The sequence below is a fragment of the Engraulis encrasicolus genome, chromosome 2 (assembly GCF_034702125.1).
Source record: "Engraulis encrasicolus isolate BLACKSEA-1 chromosome 2, IST_EnEncr_1.0, whole genome shotgun sequence".
In the NCBI taxonomy this organism is placed as follows: domain Eukaryota; kingdom Metazoa; phylum Chordata; class Actinopteri; order Clupeiformes; family Engraulidae; genus Engraulis; species Engraulis encrasicolus.
Window position 1 is genome coordinate 16913229 of NC_085858.1, and position 10000 is coordinate 16923228.

A 10000-nucleotide genomic window follows, 5' to 3' on the forward strand; every position below is an offset into this window, starting at 1 on the left:
GAAAAATGTCTGGATTGAGTTGTAGGAGTAAATTTGCGTGGAATCCGAGCGAGGCTAGCTGATTGGTCCATTTCCCCCGAGGTGGCGAGGAGGGGCCCCTGCGCTTGACAGGATGTGAGGCGAGGGGCCGTAGCCGTCTGTCAGGTGCCCGTCTGTAATTTGTGATTACAGGGAGAAGCGGGGAGGGGTGGCGGAGATTAATTCAATCCAACGTGCAAATCTGATTGCCTGAATTTGCATATTAATGAGAAAAAATGTTCAAGAGTGTTTTTTTTCCTCTGTGTTCTCTCCCTCTCTCTCCTCTCCTCTCTCTTTCTCTCTGTTTCTGTCTGTATCTCTCTCTCTCTCTCTCTCTCTCTCTCTCTCTCTCTCTCTCTCTCTCTCTCTCTCTCTCTCTCACACACACACACTACCCCCTGAGCACAGCCCCCACCCAACCCTTCCTCCAGCCCCTCTCTCTTTCTCCCTCTCCCTCTCTCCTCTCTCTCTCTCTCTCTCCCTCCCTCTCCCCTGCTATTCCCTTTCAGCAGGTGGTTCAGTGAAAGTCTAAAGCGGCAGAAAATTTTGGTATTTACCGTGCTGTGTCTGCTGATCTGAGGTCAGTGTCTGCGTGTGAATTCATTTGCATAAATCTGCATAGAGAAAAGAGAGAGAGACACCGGGAATGCCAGCAGTACCCACCCCGGCTAAACGCCCAACCCGATCCCCTCGGTTTTCCTCTTCTGATCATCATTGGTTTCCTCTCTGTGAAAAGAGAAAGACGGTCTCTCTTGAACCATCACAGTGTTGCTCTCTGAAAAGTTGGGAGCAGTGCGTGTGCACAGGGAAGTTGACAGAGGGGGACAAAAGGGAATAGTTATCTCGGGCCCAGGAACAGAGGGGGGGCAGAATTGGGTTCTCATTACATTGTATGTATTGGATGGGGGGCCCTTTCAGGTAACTTTGTCCTGGGCCCAGCCAAAGCTGTCAGCAGCCCTGCGTGTGCATGTGTGTGTCGTACTGTTTGTGGTTGTATAAGTGTGTGAGATAGAGAGGTGTGTGTGTGTGTGTGTGTGTGTGCGTGCGTGTGTGCGTGCGTATGTGCGTGCGTGCGTGCGTGCGCATGCGTGCGTGCATGGGTGTGTGCATGCGTGTGTGTGCGCATGTGCGCGCGCGTGCGTGTCTACATGTCTATGTGTCTGTCCGTCCTCTGAGCGACTATTCTTTGAGGGTAACGATGAGTCGTGGCGACGTAAACCTCCTCCTGCTTTCTATGCTAATGACCCATCTGGGGCCTTTTCAGTAGCGGCTAACATCGTCCCGACAGAAGCACTCTCTCTCTTTCTCTCTCTCTCTCTCTCTCTCTCTCTCTCTCTCTCTCTGCGCTGTCCTACACAAGAATGCTAAGTCTCTCTCTCTCTCTCTCTCTCTCTCTCTCTAGTTCTCTCTCCTTCTCTCTCTCTGCACCGCTCGTCCTACAGGAATGCTAAGTGTGGCTAAGCCTTCATGCTGCTTATCTATTCCAGTTGCTCGTCCCTAGTGAAGCAGCTTGCACAGAAACACACACACACAGACACACAGACACACACACACACACACACACACACACACACACAGACACAGACACACACACACACACACACACACACACACACACACACACACACACACACACACACACACAGACACACACACACCACACACACACACACACACACACACACACACACACACACACACACACACACACACACACACACACACACACACACACACACACACACACACACACACACACACACACACACACACACACACACACACACACACACACACACACACACACACACACACACACACACACACACACACACACACACACACACACACACACACACACACACACACACACACACACACACACACACACACACACACACACACACACACACACACACACACACACACACACACACACACACACACACACACACACACACACACACACACACACGGCAAGTGGGCTGTGCTCTGCAGGTTTCCTGCTGGATGTTGGAGCAGCTGCTCTACCACTCAGAGAGAGAGAGAGAGAGAGAGAGAGAGAGAGAGAGAGAGAGAGAGAGAGAGAGAGAGAGAGAGAGAGAGAGAGAGACTTCCACTGGAGAGGATTTAGTGGTATCCACAACAGATTATTTTGTGATCCACCAACATTACTCACACAATCATGTAAGAATGCACATACTGCCTTACTCTTCTTATGGTAAACAGCTTTCTGAGTCCAGGGCATTGTTTAGGGTGCGTGGATTGCTGTGCTCATGACTTTTTTTCTCATGTGCAAGGCTGCTTTTTGAACTGCCATTTACTAGGCATGGAAGATCTCAGACGTGTTCCAGGAAATAAAATGTATCTATTGGGTAGTCATAAAAACGAAAACGTTTTGGTAAATTCCAATGATGTATTTTGATAGCAGATGTTAGGTGGCACCCCCACAGTACATGCCTATGAATTAATTACAAATTGGTCATTAGTAGTGGCTTTAGCTGTGGTTGCACCAGTGTTAATTTCGTCAACCATGACTATGACTAAAATATTTCGTCAAAGCCCTTTTTTGATTTTCGTCATTTAGACTAAGACTAAGACTAAATTGGGAAGGCAATGACTAAAATATGACTAAGACTAAAATTGATTTTCGTCATTGTGACAAAGACTAAGACTAAATTTAAAAAAGCTGACGAAATTAACACTGGTGTTAAATAAAATAGAGAAAAAGTACCAGTGCGTGAAGAAGTTTCATTCTGCACAGTGTGATATATGTTGAAAAGAGAAGCAGTGTGCGGAGAAGGTTTATTCTATACAGTCAATGATATATGTTAAAAAGAGAAGCAGTTTGTGGAGAAGTTCTATTATGTACAGTGTTGACTAAAATGACTAAAATGACTAAAAATTGACTAAGACTAAAATTGATTTTCGTCATTTAGACAAAGACTAAGACTAAATTGGGAAGGCAATGACTAAAATATGACTAAGACTAAAATTGATTTTCGTCATTGTGACTAAGACTACGACTAAATCAAAAAAAGCTGACAAAATTAACACTGGGTTGCACCAACCTGACATCTGCAAACACATTGTTGACTCCCCTACTACTAAACTGTTTCCCTGCTCTGCTTCATGCTGTTGTTTGGTAGTGCAGGAGGTGGCTCTAAGCCAAAACAGCATGGCTGCATCTGAAACCTGTGGTGGGCAGTGGCACTGCCTCCTTACCAATAGCACCCTGACCTGTAGCTTCTATGTAGAAAGTCAGCAGCTGATAAGCACAAAGCACTGCCATTTACATAACCTTTGTACCGGATCAGTCACTGTGGGGCTGCCCCTGATGGCATCAGTGTCCATACAGTTGTCGAACTCCTGCGGACTTCTGGGATAATGGAGTAACCATCGTTGGCCTTTTGCAAATATGAAAGTCAAGCGGGGACTATTTGCCTTCAGGTTGAAAACTAAGGGTATTTGGATGTGCTCCCTGATTTTTTCCCTTCTACATAGAAAGGCAGGAGGGATTATCTTTTTTGGACATCAGGGAGTAGTGATGACCCTTCCCCCGACCACCCACTTCTCATCCTCCTCTTACTTACTATCCAGGTGCCTGGGTGGGGCATTGGCATGGACGGAGTAACGCACAAGCTAGATATGACTACAGCCTAGAGGACCCTAAGGTACCTACCAGGGGGGCCACGACTGGCCTAAGGTGGTGGAATTTTGCTTAATTGCGGATGCAGTATTGAGTAGAGATGCACCGGATCCTGATTTTTAGGATCATGCCAGATACCGGATCCACTGCTTAAGATCCTGCCGGATCCGGAACCAGATACCGGATCCTACGAAAGGGTTGAAACGCATAGCCCACTCACACATGTGGGCCCTTTTTATCACGTTGGCTCAAACTATTTTGACTGAAAAGCCTCGGCTACCGGATCCTGGATCCTGGAACCGGATCCGGATCCTGTGAAAAACCCTATTATCCTGCCGGATCCGGAACCGGATCTTGGATCCTGTACATCTCTAGTATTGAGAAATTCATCTCTTTTTAATACTCCTCTCCACAGTTGGCAGACATCCTTCAGTTCTTGTTTTGATTATGGTTTATGTAATTTTGTCAGACTGTTTGCCGTTTGTTGGGGCCTACCGCAATCTGTAGCCCAGGGGCCCCGGGCCATCTTAATCCGGTTCGGGGTGTTGGTCACCACGCAAGAATGTCTGCTCGACTGTGGGGTCCTCAGCTGATGGCTGCGGTCTGATGGCTCTCCTCCTAGTGGGCTGCTGTGCTAGCAGGTGGCTCTGAGCAAAAACAACATGTCTATCTTTTTGGACCTTTCCCTCGACCACCCACCGCACCACCCGCCCTCTTCTTACTTACTACCCAGGTGCCTGGGTGAGTCGTTGGTCAACACCCAAGAGTGCTACTACTGGCCGACCAGAACGATGCCTGTGTCCGTGCCCACACCAGTGCCTGCACCAGTTACATTCAGAACTAATGTGCTTACCTGCCAACCACCCGCGTTCATACCAGGTTCTGAACTTTTCCGCATGTGACTGTGATCACCCAGATGAAACTGCTGACGTCTGCTACTTTCCGTCTGCTACGCTCAGACCTGTGGCGTGAACACACCGGCTGGTTCGAAATTAGGTGCAGCACCGGGCAGCACGGTTCTCTGTCGAACTGAACACATCTTGTGTGGGCCTGAACTGAGTCTGAATCTCCTCCTACCTAGCGGGCTACTGTGTTGGCACGGATGGCCTCCACGGAGGAGGGGCCAAGCAGACAACTTTTTTTTATGTCCCCCCCTTTTTTATGAGCGGCCGTGCCTAGCGGTTAAACGCCGTGCTCCCTTGTAAAGGTTGTCTGCCTTTTAAATGCTGTCTCCATTATTGATGTCTCACTCCCTCCCTCTCTCTTTCTCTCTCTCTGTCTCTTCCTCTTCTCTCATGTGCATACTCTCTCTTTTGCTGTATCTTTATCTCTCTCTCTCTCTCTCTCTTTCTCTTTCTCTCTCTCTCTCTCTCTCTCTCTCTCTCTCTCTCTCTCTCTCTCTCTCTCTCTCTCCCTCAGTCTTGCACACTCTCTTTCACTCCCTTCATCTTCCTCTCTGTGCCCCTCCCTCTCCTCTCTCTGTCTCCCTCGCTCTTCTCGTCTGTCCCATAGCCGTGTGTGTGTGTGTGGAGATATGCTGGATGGCCCTGGTTTAAATTCAATTCCCAAACACAAGCTGTTTATTAAGGTGGCAGAGTGGCGACGCGTTTCAGTCGGCTGGATAGAAGGAGGGAGGAGAGAGGAGGAGAAGAGAGGAGGGAAGGGAGGAGGAAAGAGAGAGGAGGAGAGGGGAGGAGGAGAAGAGTCAGGAAGGGCGGGAAGGAGGGAGGGCAACAAGGGGTGAGATGATAAAGCAAATTAATGTCCTCCTCTCACAGGCTACGGCACTACACATGGGCACACACACACACACACACACACACACACACACACACACACACACACACACACACACACACACACACACACACACACACACACACACACACACACACACACACACACAGAGACATGTGTACACATGGACACACACACGCATGGACACACGCACACACACACACACACACAGGCACATACATGCGCGCGCACACACACACACACACACACACACACACACACACACACACACACACACACACACACACACACACACACGTAAACTCGTACACAGAGCACACACACACACACACACACACACACACACACACACACACACACACACACACACACACACACACACACACACACACACACACACACACACACACACACACAGACACAGACACACACAGACACACACACACACACACACACACACACACACACACACACACACACACACACACACACACACACACACACACACACACACACACTCACTAGCCCCCGTACCCTCTTGTTCTGGGCCCCCATGCTGTTTAGCAGGCGAGGAGAGAGAGAGAGAGAGAGAGAGAGAGAGAGAGAGAGAGAGAGAGAGAGAGAGAGAGAAGAGAGGAAGAAAGATAGAGAGCGCGAATGGAGGCACTCGCCGCTGTAAACATGGCAACCATCGCTAACGGCGATACAAATCACGGGTGGTGCAGATAGGGAAGGGAGGCTGCACGGCGCGGAGCTGGGGCTGGCAGACGGGCCAACTGCGGGCGAGGACACCACGGCCGAAACCTGGCGCGCTGTCCATCATAAACGTCAAGGAGATATTGGTGGGGAAAAAAAGGAGTGAGAGAGGAGGAGAGAGAAAGGAAAAAAGAGGGAGGGAGGGATGTTAGCGCCTGCTCTATACAGTTGTGCCTCGCAGCTAGAGAGAGAGAGAGAGAGAGAGAGAGAGAGAGAGAGAGAGAGAGAGAGAGAGAGGAGTGTAATGTCCTCTAAAGCAGAACGGCTCTTTTTCACACACAAAAAACCCTTACCTTCTTCAGCTACACACGGGCCATTCCTAGAATTTGACAGTTCGCTGTGTTTGAACATGAACATTTTTATTATTATGGTTATCTTGATTGTGCTACTGTAAACATGTTATGTTTGTTTCTCTCTCCTTTCTCTCCCTCTTTCCTCTCCCTCTCTTTGTTATCTTTTCTCATTCTCTCTCTCTCTCTCTCTCTCTCTCTCTCTCCCCCCCCCCGTGTGTGTTTCGTTTGTTCCTCAGAACACAAAATGGCTCCATGTAGCTTCAGGTGCAAGTGTTTATCTGGAAATAATGGTTTGTTCCTCCACTGCTTCCAGTGGCAGAGCAATTTCATGCCATTACTGCTGATTGTATATGTAGTTGGTAATGTCAGCAAACCCATTGCCTCTACGATGTGCCCGTGCCCCGTGGCATTTAGGTTCTTGGGTTTTTATTGCAAATTGTCTTCGGTACTGAATGTCCTTCTTTTCTTCCCATTCTCTTGTCTTCCCTGCTCTCTGATTTTTGCTTCGCTTTTGCTTCTCTTCTATTTTTTTCTTTTGTTGTCTTTTTTTCCTTTGCTTCCATCCACTTCTGTTCTTTTTTCCCTTCTATGTCTTTCTCATTTTGCTTATCCAATATGTGCTTTACGTCTTTTCTTTCTTCTTTGATCTTTTTTTAAACTTCATGTATGACTTGAGACTCCTGACTGTTTCTTTTTTTTACATTTTCCCATTCCCATCTCTCACTCCCATCTCTCACTCTTTCTTCTTCCTCTCTTTTTTCTTTCTTTCTCACCATCCCTCCCTCTCCCTCTCTATGTTCATATCTCTCTCTCTCTCTCTCTCTCTCTCTCTCTCTCTCTCTCTCTCTCTCTCTCTCTCTCTCTCTCTCTCTCTCTCTGTCTCGTTCATAGGCTGTTAATGAGTGCTAATTGATGCTCAGCAGGACATTGCTGCCTGATGTCGCCAACCCCCCCCAACCCCCCTTACCACCACCAACACCACCAGACAGTGCCACCAGAGCCACCACCACCAGCAGTGTTACCAACAACACCGCCCCCACTACCCCCACCACCACCACCACCACCACCAGCAGTGTTACCAACAACACCGTCCCCACTACCCCCACCACCACCACCAGCAGCAGTGTTACCAACAACACCGTCCCCACTACCCCCACCACCACCACCAGCAGTGTTACCAACAACACCGTCCCCACTACCCTCTACCACCACCACCACCACCACCAGCAGTGTTACCAACAACACCGTCCCCACTACCCCCACCACCACCACCACCACCACCAGCAGTGTTACCAACAACACCGTCCCCACTACCCCCACCCCCACTACCACCACCACCCTCGGTCAGGGAGGGAGGGAGGGAGGGAGGAAGAGAGATAGAGAGTGGTGGGTCATGTGCACAACCATCACCGTCTCCTGTGTAGATAGGGCTATCTAGCCAGTGCCAGTGATGAGGACCCCCGTGGTGCCCAACATGGCACACATGCCTGACCCACCATCCCAACACATGACAAGGAGCTGGTCATGGTCGTCGTCGTGGTTTCAGAATAGTCTCGCCGCACCGCTTGCGGTAGTAATAATAAGGGGAATGAAAAAAGAGAGCACTGAAGCCAAGTTTTGAGCATGATTAATGTCAAAAGGGAAAATAAATGGTGGGAAATGCTATCGGGAACAAGAGAGTAAAACTCCATTTTGACCTGTCTACACTGTACCGCGCAACTGAAAAATGTAAGGTTGAACACCCAAATGCAATTTGGAAGGTATAAAATTTCACATTTCATTCGTCAAAAGAGGGTGGAAATGGTAATTGTACTGCTCTGAGGGGAGCAGTGAGTTGTTTTTTCCAGACCTTGTTTTTGTGTCATTTTTTATTTATCTGGCATTTTCCCCTCTCCTGCTTCGTTTCTTTCTCTTTCTCTTTCTCTCTCTCCCTTTTTTCCACACTTTTTTGTTGCTATTTCCAAAACCTCTCTATGTTTCTCCCAGAGTCAAGTTGAGACGGGACCATTTCTTTGTTTTGAAACTGAAATGTGACCGAGCACAAACAGTACCCGTGGAGACGAGGAAAACCGACGCCTGACAAAAAGAATCGAGGGAAGACGGGATGGCTGGTCGAGCTATTTTTAGGAATCGTATCGATCCCGGCATTCCGATCTCCAAGACCTGCCACTTTAGCTGGCTGAGGCCCATTCATCCTCTGATAAATGAATTGCTACTTTTGTAAAGCTACCCCTAAATCTCTTCATCTCCTCTTTATATTTTTGTCTTCAAGCCCCCACACATGACACTTTATCCCACCCGTCAACGTCACTTTCCCCTTCCCCCTCAGACACACACACACACACACACACACACACACACACACACACACACACACACACACACACACATACACACACACACAGACACACGAACACACATACGCCCATCCCTCTTTCTCCTTGATGACCTAGCGAGATTGTGTAAGGGTATTTTCTTCAGACATGAAAATAATTGATTAATGGCTCAATATGTGTACGTCAATGCTCTCTCCATCTCACATCCAGTATATCTTTACTCCCCACCATTACACCCCCCTCCCCCCTCACACACACACACAACCACCACACACACACTTGGACTCTATCCCTTCACCCTATCTTGTCTTTCAATCGTGCCCTCCCCCTCTCTCCCTCTTCTCTCTCTCTCTCTCTCTCTCTCTCTCTCTCTCTCTCTCTCTCTCTCTCTCTCTCTCTCTCTCTCTCTCTCTCTCTCTCTCTCTCTCTCTCTCTCTTTCTCTCGTTCTCTCTCTCCATCCCTCCCTCTGTCTCTCCCCCTCTGTGCGCTTCTCTGCTGACAGCTAAGCTGAGTTACGTCCTCAATATTCGCCACTTGCACCCACAGTGTATCTAGAAAATGAACAAGTCAACTGGCTAGATGCATGGGGGCAGAACGCAGATAGATAGACAGACGGGGGGACAGCCACTATATGGATGAATGGATACAGAGAGAGAGAGAGAGAGAGAGAGAGAGAGAGAGAGAGAGAGAGAGAGAGAGAGAGAGAGAGAGAGAGAGAGAGAGAGAGAGAGAGAGAGAGAGAGAGAGAGAGAGAGAGATCCCCTGAGCTCTGTGGGAGTCTACAGTATGGTCTTCAGGTAGTGGAAGCCTGGTGGGGAGAATAGGTAATGAGCTGGTGGACGAAGGCAAACCTGCTGATGAAAGTAACACACACATACGCATGCACGTGCACGTGCACATACACGCACACGCACACGCACACGCACACACACACGCAGACATACACACTTTCATGCCCATAATATGGGTTGACAGAGTACACCATTAGCAATTGTGCAAGGTCAGACATTTCAGCACTCATCACACTTGCTGGCCATGTCTGTGCTAAAAAAAAAAACCAAAATAACATGGGAACTGTTCTGAACATTTTGCATTTGTGTGATTGATTGAAACGCATGTTATGATGCATGTTATATTTTTACTCATCTAACTTGAAGATGTTGTTGCCTTGTGTGTAGTTCAGTAAGTA